Genomic DNA, 21,740 nt, shown 5'->3' on the forward strand with positions numbered 1-21,740 from the left:
AACTGTGGGTCAGCAGGGGGGTCGCCAAAAATTTAGCTATTTTGATATTTCTTTAACTTATTATAATAATTTTACAATTACCAAATATTTTTACACATGTATCTGAAAATAAATAAAGACAAGACAATACAGACAGAGAAAAAGGAAAACGTTTCGACGCATTCTTTTTATAATAGAAACGTTCATTTAACTTGCTTTACACGTGACGCTGTCATTTCGTCTGTTCCTTATTTAAACTTTTCACATTGTTCTTTGTCTTACAATTAGAAGTTAAAGTTAATAACATAAAACTGCAATAGTATATTACAGTACAAGGGAAAAAATTGATAATTTCACATACGCGTGTTCATTTTACTTGCTTTGCACGTGACGCTGTCATTTCGTCTGTTCCTTATTTAAAATTTTCGCATTGTTCTGTGTCTTAAAAATTAGAAATTAAAGTTAATTACCTAAAGCTGCATTATTATATTACAGTAACTGGGAAAATATTGACAGTTTTACACACGCGTGTGTCAGATTTACGTAATGCTTATGGGCTTCGTAAATATTATGGGGTCCTGGGGGTCGCTACTGAAATAAGTTTAAGAAACCCTGATTCAAAGTACTGTAAAAAGGTGGTCGACACAGTGTTTGTATATTATTATTTCTTCACTACATTATATTCTAGGATTCATCCTTTCTTCCACGCAAAATATCTATGTGTATGCGTGTCATAATAAGCTGCAGGGTGTTAGTGGGAAGCGAGTTTTTAGAGGATTGCAAGTATGCTAAATTTGAACTCTATGTTAAGTTTCTAATTTGCAAATCCCTTATTCTTTTTGCTTGCTTGTTAATAGTGTTTCTCTTCCTGAAAATTAGGGTTTCATCTATTTTTGTTTAAACTTGGTTTAGTGCAGTGAAGGTAACTTAAAATTTAATCAGATGCTAGAAATTACCATCTCTTGGCAATACATTTCTCATTAGGTATCAAATTGTTAAACAAGCTGATATGATTCCATGTCATTGTTTAATTTCCCAATTAAAGAACTGAAATACAAATGTATGCAATATATTTATAATCAAATCAATAATATATATAATTAAAGTCATGATTCAAATGTGGTAGTCGAATGATATGTAGTCGAATGCAGGCGGTTGAATCCTTAATGAACAGCAAAACTTTTGATGGCTTAGAGATGTTGAAACTCCAATCCACAATAAATAAGAAATTTGGCAGTCGAGGTAGATTTAATTCAACTTTTATTTCAGCAAATATGTTGCAGCCACAAACAAGTTGGCACATTATTTATGCCTATTCCAAAAGTTTACATTTTTGATAAATTTGTAGTAAGAAACAAGGAGCAGACAGACTGCAGTCCAGCTAGGCCAAAGCGTAAAAAGCAAGTGTGTTATTTTGAGGATGAAATCTTAATTCACGATGAGTTAGGTTTGGTTCTCAACGCATTTTTTTTTTTTTTTTGATAATCAATACTGCTGTAAAATTACTATTGGCTGTTTGAGTTTTAGTTCCATTGACAACGTCAGAATTATATAAGAGGCATATGACATGGATTAATCTCGAAATGACGCAAAGCAGAGTGATTACTATTTTTAGAATAGAGAAGAAAAATTAATTTTACGCTGCTAATTTAATCTTTTACATATTCTTTGTTTTTCTTACATATATATATGTACATATATCATTCGATGTTTGTGAATTATGACTTTGATTATTATCTTCCTATTAATTTTATTTTCAAAATTACATAAAGGGAGTTTAAAATTTTGTAAAGAGAATTTATACAAATACTTTGTAATATGTTTATAAATACTGATATGCATTGAGAAGGACGCGAGCTTGTAGGATTTTAGATATTTTTAAAATTTTATGAAGTTTATTCGCATTGAATTTTATTCAAAATTACTCAACGTGCTTTCTCCGCCATTTAGTTCTGTGCATTTCATCAGTGTTAATTATATACTTCTGCTGGCTTATGCTTTTAATTGCTAGTGTTTGTGGAAATTTGATCTACAGTTCTATTTTTGTGTACTGTTTCTTATGTGTATACCCTTTGTATGTACGATTCTGTGTATGGATACTCCGCTAAGGTATAATTCTTTTGGTTTTGTTTATGGGGTTTTGTCTACTGTTGTGTGCACCGATTTTGACAAGAGGTATCTTTATTGGTCTGTAGATTTTTGTGTACTGGTTTTTACAGGGATTTGGCCCATGGGTACCCATATAGGTGTACGGGTTTTTGTCTACTTGTTTTTATGAGGAATAGACCAACGGAATATCCATTTTTTTATGGAGATTTGGTCTATGGATACGCATAAAGTTCTGATTTCTGGCTATGGGTTTTTACTCGGATGTCGTTTACGGTGCCTATAGTTCTACAGGTTTCTATAGGTTTTTACGTAGATTTGGCCTACTTGTATCTGTACAGCTGTACGGGTTTCTTTTTATAGGTTTTTACAGGGATTTGGCCTACGGGTACCCATACAACCGTACGGGTTTCTTTCTATGGGTTTTTATGGGGAATTGGCCTACGGGTACCCGCAGAGCTATACGAGTACCCGTAGGCCAATTCCCCGTACAAAATTATATGGGATTCGGGGGCATTTTTAGCAGGGAATACAAGCAATGTTTTTATTTCGATACCATTTCAAGGAAAAGTAATTTTTTTCCTTGAAAAGGAATTTTTTCCTTGAAATGTTACCATTTATGTACGTAAAGTATTTGTTTCATTAAAAATCAAATGATTTTATACAAGTATATGTAAAACAGTCAATCAGTGGCGGCTCGTAATAAGCATTGTGGAACTGCAGCACCCCCTATTTCCACTTATTATTATTTTTAATATTTAATATAGTGTCCCTTTAGTCTTTAATTCTTTCTTTATACTTTTACAATACATAAAACTTAATCTTAATGTCAGTAACCATCCCTCACTTTGTGACAAATGTACGAAAGTCTTTGGAACTGCGCGCTTCACAGTTCCAGCGACGTGGTGTTTGACTGTTCTGCGCATGCGCACACAGAAAGCAGCACGCGAGCCGGGCGGAGAGAATAGCACTGTGGCTCTTGCAGTGCCGAAATTCTGACATGTTGTTGGAAACGTGATTTCTTTTTACTCCGCGTGTGTGGTATTCCTCCACAAGGTGGAACTTCATCATACAGACCATAAACAGAGTTCATGAAAATTCGAAACCTTTAAAAAATTGCCTTACTGAAATTCAATCAACATCAAATGCAAAACAACAACAACAAATGAAACAATTGTTCCTATTTGCAAAAGCAACAGGAATTTTAAAATATCTAAATGGTGATAATTTCAAGTTTTGGTTAGAGCTTTTTTATCAGATGCCTCATGTTGAAATAATATACAACTAAATGCAATCCACAGAAATTAGTGTGTTTAAAGTTAACGAATATATAACAAATTTCAAAATTGCGATTTTAGAATAAAGAAACTCAAAGTACTGCGAAAATTTTTCAAAAACCCTGATGGCAGAAGCTAAGGAAATATGTGACTAAATATGTGTATTGATAATGCACAGATATTCTTCCACTAAACACTTAGCAGCTGCTAAATTGTTTTCACAAAAAATGCTTAGTTTTAGGAATGAACATTCTACAGAAGAAATAGTACTGTCCTCTGAAGCATGTCCAATGATTGACAAAGAAAAGCTTGAAGCTGAACTAAAAGTATTCTATTGTATGTCTGATATCCATAAATACTGCAAATTAATTGAGGCACTGAAATTTATCTTCGAAAATAATCAAGATAATGTTCTTAATGAAATTACGAAACTGATAAAAATTTTCTTGAGAGTTTCCATGACTACATCAGAGGCAGAACGCTGTTTTCAACATTGAAAAGAATGAAAACTTTTCTAAGAAGCACTAGGAATTCGGAAAGTCTAAATGCGCTTACATTGCTTTCAATAAAGAGAAATTTCCTCAATTGTCATCCAGAGATCAAGGAGAAAATTAATGTTCTTTTCGAGCAAATTAAAACACGAAGAATGGATTTCATTTTTAAATTAACAGACAAAGATTGAACTGTAACAATATTGATTAAAGTAACTAAGAAATGTTTAATTTTTTTCTTGTAAGATTTCATGAAGTTTCAAAAGAAATTTCTTTTTATACATGTTTGCTTCCTTTTACACAATTTTAAAATAAAGGTTAAATTTTTTTCGAACAGCACCGACACCAGTTTTAGCCACGAGCCGCCACTGCGGTCAATTAGCAATAATCGGGATGATACCAAGAAATATGGTGGCAGTTAATCCAAGGAGAGCTGAAAAATACTAGAAACATGATAGATACGTTGTTTAGTTAATACAAAATTTACCTTATTCTAATCAGTTTGATTTGGAGAAAAGGGTCACTGAATTAATTGAATTATTGCTCTAGAAAACAATGAGAGTCTTCAAGTATTGGTGCGTAGCTAACTCCTAATATTATTTGCTTAAATTAAAACTGAAAAGTACGTCTGGTCCGATGAATTTGATCTTAAAGTATTAAAACTGATTGTGAATAGTATTAACATTCTTACAGCATTTGAAAGCTAATAAAATATGTGCATAAAAATATTTTCAAAGGGTCATACATAAAAAAGCTATAAATTAAAGATTGTTAACAGTAACTGATAACAGTAATTAACAAAAGATCATTGAATGCATCAAATGGGAGAAAATAGCGAATTAACATAATTTATTTTTTAATCTAGCTCTCATGTAAAGCAATAAAGATTTATTTTGACGCTCAAAAATACGCAAATTCCAAATTTTGAAATTGAATATCTTTCATTTGTACTACGAGAATCAAGAGTTTTGTATTTTATTTCTTAAAATAAAAGTATTTTTTTAATTATAGAAACAACCGAAAAACCATGTAAAAGAGTTAGATTCGGTAATTTTTATAAAATTTATATCTTGTGATTTAGAAATACAAGACACAAATGTTTACGTCATTTAAAACAATTTTTACTATTGGAAATATGTATTCATGATCAGAGGTATTGCGAAAAAATAAAGGTCGCATAAAAAAATTAATAGCACTTTGCATTTTATATAATACCTATTTATATAACTCTCAGTTTCAGGACCTCTAATTTTGTTGAAATTCGATAATCGGAAGCAATAACTTTTCCATCCGATTTAAAAAGTGGTTCAGCAAGACACTCAATAAAAAAATTTTCTTGAATGGGATAAAATTTTAAGGGAAAATATTACTTATTATAGACATACACGTGTTACGCTTTGTCAAATGAAATATTTTATTTTTTCATAATATTTAATATGTTTTATTTACAAATTTAAGGAAGAAAATACTTAAAACAGAGTAAAAATAATTTTCCAATGTTAAAAAAAAAAGATATTTTCTTTCAAAGTATCACGTTGATCATTATTTAATTAATGACACGAGAACATGTGTTTTGTCGTCTGGAATAAATCTTGAAAAATCTTTTGCATTTACCGAATGAAAAGCATTAATCTCTTAAGTACAGTTCGAAAAAGAGGGAAATGAAATTGATAAAGATTAATTATAAAAATCTCCCAATATCTTTTTTTTTCTTATTCTCCAAAAGATATCTCATTGAAACTTTTAAGGAAGGATGTCTTTTTACTGATAAGAAATAGATTGGGCTGGGAAAAGAAAAAAATAATCTCTCTATCTCTGATCTTCAACAGTAAGTGTAACTTCTAAAGAAAGGCTACAGAAATACTACAAAAGTTAAGTATCTGGCGGTGGCAGCTCATACAAAACGCTTTATGTCAGAGGAGTGCTGTCGGCGATACGAAAAAAAAGGTATTTTTTCCTTTTTCTTTCTTTCCTTCCTTTTTTTCTGAAAAGGAAAACGAGAAACGTAGAGGATAACGAGCAGAAGATACAGAGCGGTCATTCCAGGAAGAAATTTTAACGATCCTCGTTCATTAATTGTCATTTTTCTGTACCTCCAACTACTAGTTGCCCTATAGACTTCCTTAACCCCTCTTCAATTTTTTTATTTTTCTGTAATAGGTATTCGTTTTTAGTGACTGACAAGGCAGATTGAATGACATAAAAACAAACATTATTTCTTTTTTGCCGTCTTTAGTATTTTCATTCCATTTAAGAATTTCTATCTACTAAATGTTTTGAAAAGATAGATTTCAAAAAGAACAGAAAACCTCAACTTACACATTGAAATATCGAATACGACTTCAATATGAAAATTTAGAGACGAGGTAAATAAATAATCTATTAAAAGGGAGCGACTTCTGAAACGTTAATAAAAAGTAGTTTTAATAATCTAAAACAGATATTTAAACTATTTCAGTGGAACTTTAGTGTCCCATGGCTTTTATCTTAAATATAACGCATTATGGAATATGACTTCTACAGCACAGATAAAAGAAAGTATTTTTTAAATATAAAAGAGTTTTTTTAACAATGTTTCTCGTAACCGTGGGGTTTTATGTCCCTCGTCTTAAATGCAACGTGTCAAAAGAGCTAAATCTTAAAGCGAATTTAAAAGAGGAGTTTTAATAGCATAAAGCATAGCTTGGAACTACGTCCCATGGTTTTTAGTGAGGTCTCTCAAATGTAATGTATTCAGGAAAATGACCTCTGTAATGCAGTTAAAATAAAAGGCTTTTTTTTATTACAAAGTACATCTTCAAACTGGTTCCGTCGAATCCTATGGTTACCTGCCCTTTGTGATGAATATAAAGTATTAAGGAAGGTAACTTTTAAAGTGCTGCAAAAAGTAAAGATTTTAATAATATAAAGTAATCTATGAAACTGTGTTCCGCCAAACCCTAGGTTTCATGCCACTCCTCTTGAATTATAACATATTAAGGGAGTAGAGCAGAGCGAAAAGAACGATTTTAATAACATAAGACGATGTATCAAATGGTTTTCGCAAAGCCCTATGGTTTTGAACCAATACTGTTAAATGCAGTTAAGGAAGGGGAGTTTTATAGAGCAGTTAACCGCTTAGCTGTTTCTTTTTCCTATCATATTGTGACCAAAAATAAGCATATTTTTTATAAAAAAATTTATAATGCATTCGATTACATGAATTCAAATCAGAAGTAAAAAGTGTTTCATTTATTAATTTAAGGTAATTTTTAATTATGGAGAAATTAAGGCATTTTTACTTAAAACGCTTTATGACAGAATAGCGCTGTCGGCGATACAAAAAAAGTGGTGTTTTTTTCTTTCTTTCTTTCCTTCCCTTTTTTTTTTTTTTTTTTTTTTTTTTTTTTTTTTTTTTTTTTTTTTTGAAAGAGAAAAAGTGAAACGTAGAGGATAACGAGCAGAAGATGCAGCGCGGTCTTTTCAGGAAGAAATTTTAACTTAAACACTTTAATTTAATTTTTAACTTAAATTTTAATACTCTTACTTAAAGTTGGCTTTTTTACTGACGAAACTTCGGAACTCGAAAGAACACTTTACAGGAGATTAAAAGTGAAAGAGGCGGTGGTAGAGAAGGATTACTAGTACCTATTTTACTAAAGTTCCGAACCTTAATTAGATCATCTGAGCTTTCTGGTTCCTCACTATCACTAGAGAACTGCGATAAAGAACTATTATTACTACCAGAATCATTTATAGAAATTTCAGATTCCCTATCTGAACCAATATCAAAATTATATTCTGTTATAAGCCATTTAATATTACCCATTATTCTTTTATTTCATGACCAAATTGGGAAGAAATGCTATTCGCAAAGCCTAATACACTGAACACTTGCAAACTAACTCCTTGAATTTCATTACGTAATGAAAAGCGGTAAAACTTGTCCTTCAACTGGTTTTACAATCCAATCTCTCCTGGACCACTAGACACATCGAATAGAAACACTGCAAAATAAAAAGTGCGAAAAAGCCGGGAAAATCAGTGGATTGGTGTATGAAAATACACTGCCCGAGCGGTGTACGTGCAACAACAGTTAAGTATTGAAGAGAAAATAATAACGTAAAATAGGTCTTCCAACTTGTCTGCCAGCACTCTAATTTTCTATGCCATTCTTTTTGGATGAAACGCAATGCGGGACATGATTTCCATTGCGCTGTTAAAAAAAGATTTTAATAACTTAAAGTAACTTATTCCACGCCATCCTAAGGTTTCATACCACTCTTCTTGGACTTAACAGTTAGAACATTACTTCTATAGCACAGTTGATAGAAAAGGTTTTAATATCATAAATTATGTCTTTAAATTTGTTCCGTGGCAGACTAAGATTCCATAACAGAACTGTTGAATGTAACGCATTATGGTACAAGACTTCTAATGTGCATTTAAAAAAATTAAATCATATAATATAGGTCTTCAAACTTGTTCTGCGGCACTCTAAGGTTCCATCTCACTCGTCTTGGATCATAGAACGGAACTTCTAAAGTACTAAGAAAAGATTTGAGTAATAATAAAGTAAGTCTTCAAACTTGTTCGGAGGCACTCTAAAGTTCCGTGCCACTATTCTTGGATGCAACTCATTTTAAACATCTCTTCTATCGTGCATTTAAAAACAAATTGGTAACATAAAGCAGGTCTTCAAACTTGTTCGGCGGCACCTTAAAATTCCGTACCACTACTCAGCACTCCTGTTGGACGTAACACATTACGGGACTAACTTCTATCGTGCATTAAAAAAATAATAACATAACGTACGTCTTCAAACAAGTTCCGCGGCCCCGAAGGTTTCATACTACCCTTCTTGGATGTATTCTATTGTGGGACATGACTTCTGTAGAGTAGTTAATAAAAGGAAAAAAAATTTAATGACATAACGAAAGTACTGAAATTGTTTTCCACGGAATCCCAGGGTCAACGCGATTCATCTTGAATATAAAGCTATTCAAGAAGGCTGCGTCTATAACGCAGTTAAAAGGAAAGGTTTAAATAACTATAAGCAAGTCTTTAAAGAGTGGTTTATAGAAATCTACGGTTCTGTGTCACTCATCTTTAATGTATTAAGTAAAATCGCTTTCGAAGCGCAGTTAAATATAAGTTTTAGTAACATGAATTAAATTTTCAAACTCTGTTCCGTGGAACCCTATACTTCTATATCACTCTTTTATGGATCTCTCAAATCAAAATCAAAATTCGAATAGTACCCCAAAATTAAACCTCTAAAATAATTAACTGAATCTTTTTTTCTACTGTTATTGTTATTTAGAATTGATAATGTTATAACTATATGAGGTTTCATTTTAAATAGAGAGTTATTTTATTATTTTTTATATTCTGTACTCCTTCTTTCTGTCGATTTCCCCTGAACGCAAATTAGTTTAAAGCGTAAATAAGGAGTCAAGTTTAAAAGTTTAGAAAACATCGATTGGCAAGTTAGGCTAGCAGTTTACTCTATCTTATAGTTATGATGTTTGTACTTCCTTGCTGTCAAGAATTTGTGTACTTTGATTCTTTTCAGGTAATTAATTATGTAATTAATCAAAGTTTTACATGGGCTTTGCTTGCATTTCCATGTTATTCTTTTCCCCTTTATCAAATTTCTGCACTATCATATTACGTTACATTGCGTTACATCATATTACGTTACATTACGCTAACTTTGTTTCACAAGCTTGCCATACTGCTCACAAATTAGTGTAAGTTTAATTTGTGTCAATTTCTGTTTTAATAATCATCATGTCGACTTTTCAGTAAATATTTTATTTTTTATTTTAATTTGTTTTGGTTCTTTTAGTTAGTCAAAAATTGAAAATGCTTTCGATAGTCTTTTACGGTTACTATCAATTAGCTGGAACTTTTAATTTAATAGTTTACCCATGAAAATATATAATGATTCTCTTTTTTATTTTCCACGTAAGGGTTTGGTATAGTTGACATATTATCTATGCTTTTAATATATTTGCATTCCTAGTACTTTTTTACTCTTACTTTTTGAATTATCAATTATATTTCTTCAAAACCTTTCATATTCAAAAAATTGACCTTCTTTGTTTATGACAAGACAGGAAGAACTGGGAGGGTCATCAGAATTTCGCATTAGTTATATAAGTAGAATCCCACTGTACTAACCGAACACACCCACTCCCATTTTGACAATGGGACGGAGGGTGTCTCATCCCTCTTTCCGTGGAACCAAACCATTCGAAAGGAAATTTGGCTTGCTAATATTTTAATTACCGCCATGTGCAATAACAATATGCACATGCAAATGTTCGTGCTCTCTAACAATGTTCCATTAAAACGGTAGCCAGCATCGCTAATTGCTCTATTATTATAAGTTCTATTTCTTTCTTTCCAACAATTTCAAATTTCTTTGTTTCAGGTTTCATTACTTTTACCGACAGATGGCACTAAGTTCCTTTTCCTGGGGCTCCAAATCACAGCTTCATTACTAATATGCTTGTTGTTCTTCCCAACTTTGCAAAATTTAGCAGTTAATTATAATATATAACCTATTGAAAAGAAATTCACCCTGAACTGGATGAAATTCTTGTTTCCTTTTTTCTCAACGTAAGGTTCCTTAGGTTTGTAGATACGATTTCGTATAATTCTGTCACTACTATTCAAATGACAAAGAAAATTTACGAAACGGAATATATATATATATATATTTTTTTGTTTGTTTGTTGACAGTATCGATTTTGCTTTGTTCCTAACACGACACAGCAATTTTTCGCAAGATTTCAAAATAAAAGAGGGAAACGAATTTGCATTTCCAACTGAAATTTACCTTCATGATCTCGGAGCAACGAGGCAACATTTTGAATTTTCGAAGAAAAACTTTTCTGAGAAATCTAATTTGCATAACTTATTATCGAGCGGTCGAAAGCATGAGTTCCATGTTGCGCATAAGAGGACGAGATCTGCATTTTGCTTTCTACAGAAAAAAAGAGTTTTAAAAGAAGATGCCGTGTAATTATCATTGATATGTCAAGGCGCTTTGGGACAGAAAAATATAATAAATATTTGCAAGAAAATATTTATTCTATTATTCTTTTCAAAACTAAATTTTTTATTAGTTTGTAACGCACATATTTTTAATATTAGGCTTCTCCCCTTTATAGAATTTTTGCTCTATCACGTTACGTTACATCACACTAATATACAATGATCAGTCGCGGGTTAAGCAACTGTCAAAAATTGCCAGTAACTTATATTCCCCGCTTTCTCGAGAGTAGGCACTTCTAAAGTGTTACCATTTTTACAAAGCATGTATAATTTATTTTGCTCTCAAATTTATTAAACTGCTTAAAAAGATAGGAAATATGAATGCAGTAAACGCAATTTTTAATAATATAAATTTCATACTTTGTTTTTAGTAATAAATCTATCTCACTGATGCAACGTAAAACAAATTCAATTTTTCAATACGTTTAATTGATATTTACCGATATCATTGGTGATCAGAGAGCCAAGGAAAGATTGTTGTAAAGTTTAGATGCGATCCTCCCTCCGCCCCAAAAAAACAGCATTTTTAAATAATAGAATATTTGCGGAAGTTTGAAAAATTTAATCTATTTCCAAACATAATATTTAATTATGTGTTATACTCAGTCCTTTTTCGGAAAATTCGGGCGAATGGTATAATTCCTCTTTGTTTCAAAACTGAAAGAGCCTCATTTTAACTTGATGGTAAATTGAAAATTGTCATCATTTTGAATCTGACAAAATACATTTACTTTCCGATGAAAAAAATAAGATTTCACCATTACTATTATATGACTCTGGTTATGATTTTGGGGTTTGCTATTGTAGTCATTTGGTTATGATTTTGGGGTTTGTTACTGTAGTCTTTAGGTTGTTTTGAAGCAGGAGAGAGGAAAAATAAGCAGTGCCTAGGCCGGGACTTGAACCCTGAGCCTTTCCAATAAGCGTTGAATATGCTTCCAATTATATCACAAAGGCATGTGGAAAGGAGGAGAAAATACTTTATACTATGACGTTTCGTGATAATTTCGTGCAATCTTGGCAATTTTCCGCTGTTCACTGGTAAATTAACTGCTGGTTAGTGATAAGCGACATCTAATTTCATAATCTAATGAACATTTGCAGCATTACTTTAATTAATAAAAATGTTTCTGAAGTGTTATATTACTTAATTAGACATGGAATGGATTCATACTTTAATTATAACAAAACATATAATTCATAATATTTTAATATAGACAAATAAGAATTACTTGAACACATGGAAGGAATATTTAACCTAATAAGAGATGTATTAAATGTTTACTATTAAATGTTTAATTATTACTATTATATTAGATACACTGGTAACAATTAGTCTTTGGTTATGAAATCGGAAAAGTCTACGTAGGTTATTTTGAATTTTGATAACGGTTACGATACGTTACGACACCAGAAGTATTTATTTTTTCAAGATACGGAAGAAACAGAAATGTTGAATTTCAGATAGTCGCAATAATTCTTCTTACTCTGAAACGTGGTTACTTTTCAGATAACCACAATATTACTACTCCAAGATATTGTGGCTTTTCCGCTAGATTTTTTTAAATCGAAATACAGTGGCTTTTCTTATAGCAGGATATCCTTACTCTGAAATGCTAAGGATAATGTAGTTACAACATTCTGTAACTCCAGATAAATTATTGCAGAAACATTTGACACCATATAACGGCCATTTTAGTGCTGTTTAATCACTAAATGTAAAGCACATAGAGTCTAAGTGAGAAAATCGCTTTGTGGAGGACTTTCAAATAGAAAACTGCCTGACATTCATGTTGCATGCAATGAAAACAATGTGAACATGATGCAGCCAGCCCATTCTCTGAGATTTGAACTTGAACAGCAAAAATTACGTGGAACCAACTACCTGTTTTCATTCCTAAATCTCTGCATTTTCCGTAAGGTTGCAGGTTAAAAGACTAGTCTAATCTTACCTGTGTTCATTTAACTTATCCATTCGGCTACCAGTGGGCTGGCTCATACGTGGTACCTTAAAGTTTTATTCGATGCAAATCAAATATTAAAACATTTTAAGAGGTTTAAATTCCAAGAATGTGCCTAGCGAATACTATATTTTTCATGTTAGGAATACTCTTGGCGAATCTTTCTGAAAGCTTTAAGGTGTTATGTTAGGTTACGCTACCGTGTAGTGATCACTCTAGCGCTTTACAACGCATTCCACAAACCGATGGGTATCTGTAATTCATAATCAGTAGTGTCCAACTTCGTTGATCAGTTTCAGTCTCCTTTGGTTTAATATTATTTTAATAATCTATCCAAATTTACTAGAGTGACATATACCGATGATCGTTATTTTAGTTTCCTTGTTAGAAAATCCTTAACAAACGATTTTCAAAATTTTACATTGTGACGTTACTCTTACGTTACACTACCTTAATGTAAATTTATTACTGACTGATCGTGCAAGTGTTGGCATTGCATGAAACATAAGGTCTCTTACATATTTTCTTCCTCACCAATAGTCAGTTTTCATAGTGTATTTCCTTTTCGTAAAGCCTAAGATTCTACATTATAGAACGAAGTGGGCGAGAGACCATAATTTCATCGTTGATTGCACAGGTATAATCCCCCCCACTAACTTGTACAGCTCTGCTTCTGTTTTGACGGAAACACCCCGAAGAACGAATCTTTTAATTTTAGGAATTTTAGCTCGTCAATACTTCAAATACCCCATACTTACCCCATACCCATACCCCTTCACCCTTAAAAACATTGAAGCCTCCTCCGGGATTCGAAGCCCAGCTAAAAACTACAGCAGACAGCATAGCGAGCCACTAACGATTAGAATGGCAGCATATGTTTGATGATTACGTTTTGGTAGCGGAAAACATGAAAAATCATCTGTGTATTCACCAAGATTTAATCCACAGACATTTCATTTTCTAGCTGGATGTATTACTCAATTATACAACGATACATGTGCAAAGGGATGCAATAACTCCTTATATTCTTCCTCACTTAATGAGTCCATATTAGAGGCACAACAGCTAGGAATTGACGGTGGGTACATCGCATACCAATTTGGTCTCTACCATAGATATATTTTTTTCAAATTTAATCAATATCTAGTTGCTTAACAAAGTGAATGATCTAAAAGCAATAAACTAACTTTGATAATTAACTGCATAGTGTCCCATCGGCATCTGTCGTCCCGTAAGTCACCAATGACGGAAGGTTTTGGTGTTCATTGCTAAACTTTGGCTTAATTTTATTTGAATAATCCGTTTAAATTTACTTGTAAACCACCAGTGGCCAATGACCAGCATGTTACCGCTGAGGTATGGTTTAATTTTTTAATCTAAAAGTTTATCTACATTCACTCGCAAGTTACTAATGACATTGATAACCACCGCAGAAATTTTGCTTATTTTAATAATGCTACCTTAAAAGGCCGAAATCTGAAGAATGTCAACATTCACACAGTCCTTGGTCTATGCCAGAAATATGTGTTTAATATCCTTATTTCTCACGTACACCGGCAAATGTCGACATTCGCCATGCACCGATGGTGAATTTTGAGTAAAAATATTTTTGTTACGTTTTAAAATCATATTTTGTTGTTAGCCATTTAATATAATTTAGGGTATGGGCTAAAAAGATTAAAATTAAGAAAATGAGGCGAGCACCAGCCAACCTTGCATAAGACTGCAGCGTAAGACAAACAGCAGCGTTCCACAGTATAACAAATAGATGCTACGTGACTGACAAACAGTAGTGTTCCAAACAAAGATTCTTTGCTTCCAGAGTATAAAACATGGACGCCACGTGACTTCAGTTGCAGCAGAATAAAGGACTTTTCGCCTCCGTCTGTCTTCTCGGCTTCTCGTTTCAACCTCCACCAGAGCACATCTGTGCTTGTCGACAACTGATGATGGTCCGAATGTATGAGAATACGTATAACCAAATATTCGGTCTTTCATCGACGTTTTTCGTAAGTGTTGACATTCATCAGAGAATATCGACATTCTTCAAATTCAATCTTTCACGGTAACGTATCAACTAAATCCGAAGTCATCAGTGCGAATGATCTTCATGTGCACCACGGCATTTTTTTTTTAATTTTAATTAAATATACTCGTAAGTCAAGTTACCAATGACCTTGATGTCTAATGCTAAACATTTTTTATTTTAATAATTTGTCTAAATGTAGTCGAAAGTCACCTGCAACCAATTATTCTTGACACTAGATGCTGAATCTTGGTTTACTTTTATTTTAATAGCCTATTTAGTCACCAGTGACATTTACCTTGTGTGACATAGCTGAATTTTGGTTCACTCTTTATTTTACTAATAGTAAATGAAGAAAATGCCATATTTTCTTGATGCTCACAGCTGAATTTATGTTTAATTTATTTTAATAATTAACTAAAATTTACTCGTAAGTTAAAAATGACCATGACTGATTCTTCAGTGACGAACTTCCTTTATTTCAACAAATTATCCAAATACACTTGTAAATCGCCAATAATTAATGATCTTGATCAGAGCCGTGCCAAGATATTTCTTCACCTGAGGCAAAAAGGTAAATGTATATATACCTATATATATATAGTAAATTTGTATTAAACAAAAGTAAATGCATTAAATCAGGATATCATAATTCATATATATATATATATGTAATTTATTTACTAAAGTAATATTGATTATATTATCTCCTAATATAAAGTTAGTAGAATGTATCTAAATGAAGTAACCCACAAGTATGAAATTTAATCTCGAGATTAATACATTTACTTTTGCTTACTTTTATTTAATACATTTACATTTGTTTAAAACAAACATAGCTATTTTGATACATATATATAATTATGGCTTAATGATTGCATATATATATATATATATAAATCAAAATAACTATATTTGTATTAAACCAAAGTAAATGCATTAAATCAGGATATCATAACTCTTATAGCATAATTATACCATAATTCTTTAAGTATTTTTTGTGGTAGCTTTATAAATTCAGAAAAATAATATATTCACTTATTTATAACTTTCACATGAAAATGTTAAAGAATTCTGTTTTGATAAATAAGAACTAACATCGAAATGCACATTGCATTAATTTCCAGGTTTTCTTGCAATTCTTCCTATTTTTTTATTAATTTAAGTTTACCGAAGCTTATTTCCCTTAATAATAATTGATAAATTTAAAAATATAATTAAGCTAATTTTCGAATTCGTATAGCCAATTTGGCACCCCTTCTAGTGATTCACCTGAGGCAAGTGCCTCATTTGCCTCTCCCTTGTCCCGGCTCTGATCTTAATATTCGCCGCTGAATTTCAGCTTATTTTTATTTTAATTCTCATCTAAATTTGCTCGTAATTCGTTACTGAGCAATGATCTTAATGCTCACTCCTGAACTCTGGCTTAATGATTGCATTAATAATTTAGCTAAATTTACTTATAAGTTACTCCTGATCAATTCTTTTGATGTTTACCGCTGAGTTTGGGTTTACTTTCATTTTAATAATTTACTTAAATTGACTTCTTTCAATATAATCTTTCAATATAATTATGTCCACAGCAGAAATTTACTTTGTTTATTTTTACTTTAATAATTTCTCTAATTTTTATAGTTTAATTTAAATTTTAAGTCAACCGTAACTAATGTTCTTAATGTTTATCACTTCGATCAGTTCCGGTTTAATCTAATTTATTGGGTTACTTGAATTTATTCTTAAATCACGGGTGACAAACGACCTTCATGCTCACTGTTGAACTTTGACTCCATTTTTATTTTAATGAATTATCTAAATTTAATCTAAATGTCACCTGTGACTAATATTCTCGACGTTTCATCGCTGAATTTAGGTCTAATTTCTTTTATAAATCTATCTAATTTAAGCGTAGATCATCGGTGACATTACTCATGATATTAACTGCTGAACTTTAGTTTAATCTTATTTAAGTAACCTCACTAAATTTCCCCGTACGTCATTGGTAAGCAATAATCATGAAGTTCACCAGTGAACTTCAATTTAATTAATAAAAGACATTTTAGAAGTTATATTTTACACACATGGTGCAAATTCATTTGGTTTTCTTCTTTACCGCAACGTAAAGGTAAGGTGCATATTTTTCAATCACCACCACCATTAAGTTCATTACATTTCGCGTAGGATATTGATTAAGAATACGTACAAAATGAAAACCTAAACATCGATGCCAAACAGATTAATTCAGCTACGCACAAAAGAACACTCTCTTCTGGCTTTTTTCGGGGGTAAGTAGATATCTGGGGGGGATGCATTATAACTGACGGGTCTCTCACTCAGAGCGACGTGAATAGAACAACTCACCTTAATTAAGCAGGTAAAGTAATTAGGATAAATAATTACCTAGTACCGCCTTTAAAGCGTGTTGCCCATTTTTATGTCTCCTTACAAGACCGTCTAACAAAGCGAAAGACTCGACCTACTTTAAAAATGATACTTGGAAAAAAAATTAACTTGCTTTTCCATGAATTCGGCTTTTAGTTAAGAATGTTGCCATTCCAGAGAGTAAAATATTCAAAAAGCAAAAGCTGTGTTTTTAATTGCTTCCTTTTTTTCTAATTTAGACATTAAAAATGTTTGCATTGTAGTGTTTCCTTTTTTTCCGATCCATTTAGTAATGTTACGTTATATTACCACTGCAATAATAATGCTTGAAATATTACCCATCCACACAGCGATTTTGGCATTATTATTTTTCCTAAAAACATAGCTAAAATTATTTCAATGATTGACCAGAAAATTTGGAATGCTAGAAATTTCTTTAGAAGAGTCTTTTAAAATTTTTCCTTTGTTACGTTGCCTTTCGCTGTCGTGTTATTTGTAATTCATATAACTGAACACTGTTATATGTTTTGTAAATATTTATTTTGTAAGTATTATGTTAATTTTATTAACAGTTAAATTTTGAGTTAAACTTCCTTTCCTATCGATTCTTAATTTCAACTTACCACTTCCAACCAGAACGTAGTTCTAGAATCAGGTCTGAATGCTAATACGGAAGAGCGGTATTTAACCGCGAAATTCTACTGCCTTAATGAGAGAGATACCAGATATTCTGGCTGCTGCATGCGTCCGCCTTTTTAGGCTACTCTCTCGTAAGCTATTATTACGCTCGGCCGTACTTTAGGCACTTAATAGCTTCGCAGTCAATTAGCGTTAAGGAGTCAACTCCTTTATAATTTTGATAGCCTCGGCTATATCTCATTAGTTAAGATTAGTTTAGTTTAATTCTTAGTTCTCTTAAGTTCAATCCCAAGTGTCGGCTTTATAGTACAACTCCAAGACTGAGTTCTGTTACACTTGATTAGAATAATAAAGGGTTATTTTACCCTTCTATCTTGTTGTTTCCTGTCACATGAACCCAAGCGGTTATTCGCTTATCAGTTCTTTCTTCACTTTCATCTGTAACTTAGAAATACACAGTGGAGTGGAGAATTTTACAACTTATTAACTCGTAATTCGGGATTTTTATGTATTTTTGTTATGTATACGTTTTTATTTACTTATTCATTTAATTAGTGCATTTTTAATGTAATTTCATGTTTATTTATTGTTTCATCTAGTTTTGAATTTATTTTCACATGTTTGGTTTGTATGCGCTTATTTCATAGATTTCGTAGATATTTTAATATTAAGTAGATTAATGCTCGAATTGTAAGGAGAGCTGTACAAGAACCAAAATTATGCGCAAAAATTCTCTATGAAATGTTTTGTGGCTAAATTGGCTATATTCAGTGATTTCTAACTAATTTGGAGATATCTTTTAAGTTTTTAAAGTCTTAAGAACAATTTATCTGTCTCTTACCAGAAGCACTTATAGGAAGTTTTGAGCGGCATTCAGTGAATTAGTAGTAGTTGCGAAGTTAATCTTAATATGTTTACACTATTAATTGAGTACCTGTTCAATGTAAGTGAGATTGATTTTGGAGGTCTGCGATATTCCTGGCGTCCTAAGCAAACAATTGCCTTATCTCTGCTTTGTTTCTTGGCTGTTTATATCTCTTTATCTTGCTGTATGAATTATTATTTATATTAATAAAAATTCAAGTCCTCCTGTTTATCTCTTGTGCTTATTTGAGGTGATATCTACAAAACGCATGATATGTAAACAATATTGTTTAACATCTATACCACAAATCAGCTATCTTATATTTAATTGCAGCCATTGAAGAAAGCGTAAGATCTTTCCACAGAGTCTCACAAACAGCCATTTCTCATCGGTAGAACTTAAGACCTTTAATTCACCTTCCATATCTAATTAACCTGTAACTATTTAGTAATTTAAGTTAACAGGCTCCTAACTACTTTTTATTTAATTTTTTCAATTTCTCTTGTGGAGATTTATTTAATTTACTTAACAGTAATTTTATTCTGAAGCAACCTTTCCTGTCGCTCTTGTTTTCAACTCAGGCTTTCTTGTTAGAATATAAATGAGTCAAAGCGCGTGTATCTAAAGGAGGTAGAAAGAAGTTAATATTGAAGTTTTGAAAGGTGAATTTAAAGCATGTTCTGCCTGCCTATTTAGGTCACATATTTTATTTACTACTGATTAGACATCTATAGCGTTGAGCGCTCCTTGGCATTTGGCTTGTTTACGCCGACATTTACGAGTCAGAGCCAGCCTGTACGTTAAATAACATGTGAAGCCGTTTGGCTAATTTAATACCGCTTAATTCTCAAGTTACTTGTTACCTTTTTGAGTTAAGAGAAAGTAAGCACGAGGCTTCTGTAAGCACGAATCTGTGCCACCTGTGAACATTAATTTGAGTTAATAAAGGGTTCTTTGTACCGTTCTCTGGACTTTGACGTACTTAGGAAAAATTCCCTACACATTCTAACGTCTAGTTACATTATGCTACCAAAGCAACGAGGCATTATAACCTTGTAGAGACAGTAGGTATTTTTAGGAAGCAGCCAAGATGAAAAATATGCAAAGCCTTCGCCGAGAATCGAACCGCGGACATCTGGAATACACGCCCAGCGTCCAGACCACCACACGACGAAGCATGCCAAGTAGGCGGGAGAAATACCTTATATACTCCCCCTTTTAAAGGGCGACTGGGATTTTTAGGGGACCCAATCGCCAAATCCTAGGTGAGGAGAATCATCATCCAACACCCTTTTAGTTCAGACGTAACTGTAGACACATTAGGTACTTTTTAGGAAGCAGACAAGGTGAAATTTATGCAACGTCTTTGCCGGGAATCGTATCGCGGACCTCTGGAATACGCTCCCAGCGTGCAGATCACCACACCACGAAGGCATGCCAAGAAGACGGGAGAAATACCTTATAACCTTATTAATCTATTTTCAAATACGTTTCATTTAAAGCACCACTTGGTAAGTCTTATTCATATGACCAGAATTTTTTTCAACTACTCAAAGATTTTATAACACAGGGGGTTACGTACCTAGTTAATTTTTCTTTCATATTTAAATTTATTCTGAATACATTTGAGTGGTTTTAAAAGTAAAAAACTTCTTAATAACTTGAAAATTAATTTTAATATATATTATATTCAGCTGAATTACTTGATATTTTTATAAGCTTTATAAGTATCTAAAATTTCATTAAAATTATTGAAAGTTGTTATATTACAAATATATCACTTAATTATATCACTAAAACTTGTATGTATTAATTATTCAAATTAGAAAAATACATTGCCACGGAATGAACAACTGAAGAATTTAAAAATATATACTAGGCTATAGAGAAAGTTAGTACCATTAGCGTGTATTTCCCGTGCATCTGACAGCATGAAGGTCGCGCATGCGTAGTTGCATCGTTGAACATGAGAACGAATTAGCCTATTTTGTTTGTTTAAGTTAATGATTGAAGTCAATGTTTGTCGGTAATCATATTTAAAACAATTGATCGACTCGCCAGCGGTGAACTGAGAGCCATTATTAAATTCTTGAATGCGAGAAATATTCGATCCTGTGAAATTTACCGTCAAATAAGTGAAACTTAGAGAGAGAACGCGATGAGTGAAGGTTTGGGGTGATAAGTATGTTAACTTGGGAAGGGAAATGTCTACGACGAGAAGTGTAGCGGAAGTCCGTCATTATCACCGAAGAATTGGTGCGCTGCATTGATGAAAAATTTCATTTTGATAGATTTAGAATCACAGTTTCTGATGTGTTTATGAATTTAGAACACATTTCACGATTTTTGTTTCATGAAATTGTGATTGAATATTTCCTAACAAAAAACGTATTCGCGATGGGTACTCATAACAACGTCAAGAAAATACTCAGACGGCTTCGATAACCCTAGCCTTAATTAAATTATAAATATGAGGAGATAAAATTACAAGAATTAAATTATTTATTACTTTAATAGTTAATTGTATGACTACGTGCCAACAGTAATCACACTAACAATCACGTAGCATCATGAACTTCAAATATGGGCGTTCGCAAAATAGCAAAAATTAGCAATGCAGAATATGGTTGGTTTATAAATCAAGACCAGTTTTTTAATATAGATCCTCCATTTTCAGCATATGCAATATTTACCATGACTGGGAAAATCATGAATATTAAACACCTCTTTTGAAATTCATTATAGAAAGTTAATTATATTAATTTTTTTTCTAACGGAGCAGAAAGAATAAACAATTAAGCCAAATAATGTATTTCTGCTTTTAAAAGACAAAACTACACATTGTGCTGTAACTGTAGAATAATCAATTGAAAAATGAAACTGCGACCTCAAAAAATACGTCTAGCAGCATATATTTGTATTACTAAAAATCGTTCTTTGATGAAAATTGATTTAGAAGGAAAGAAGATAACG

General features: G+C 32.1%; 1 protein-coding gene across 1 annotated transcript in view; it reads left to right on the top strand.

Moving 5' to 3' along the window:
* LOC118191412 (beta-alanine transporter-like) overlaps positions 1–21,740 on the top strand; it is a 533,418-nt gene that overhangs the window by 371,092 nt on the left and 140,586 nt on the right. The window lies entirely within an intron of this gene.

Source organism: Stegodyphus dumicola, chromosome 10 (genome assembly GCF_044657685.1).
Source record: "Stegodyphus dumicola isolate Sdum_Otavi_A_Nest chromosome 10, ASM4465768v1".
Lineage (NCBI taxonomy): Eukaryota > Metazoa > Arthropoda > Arachnida > Araneae > Eresidae > Stegodyphus > Stegodyphus dumicola.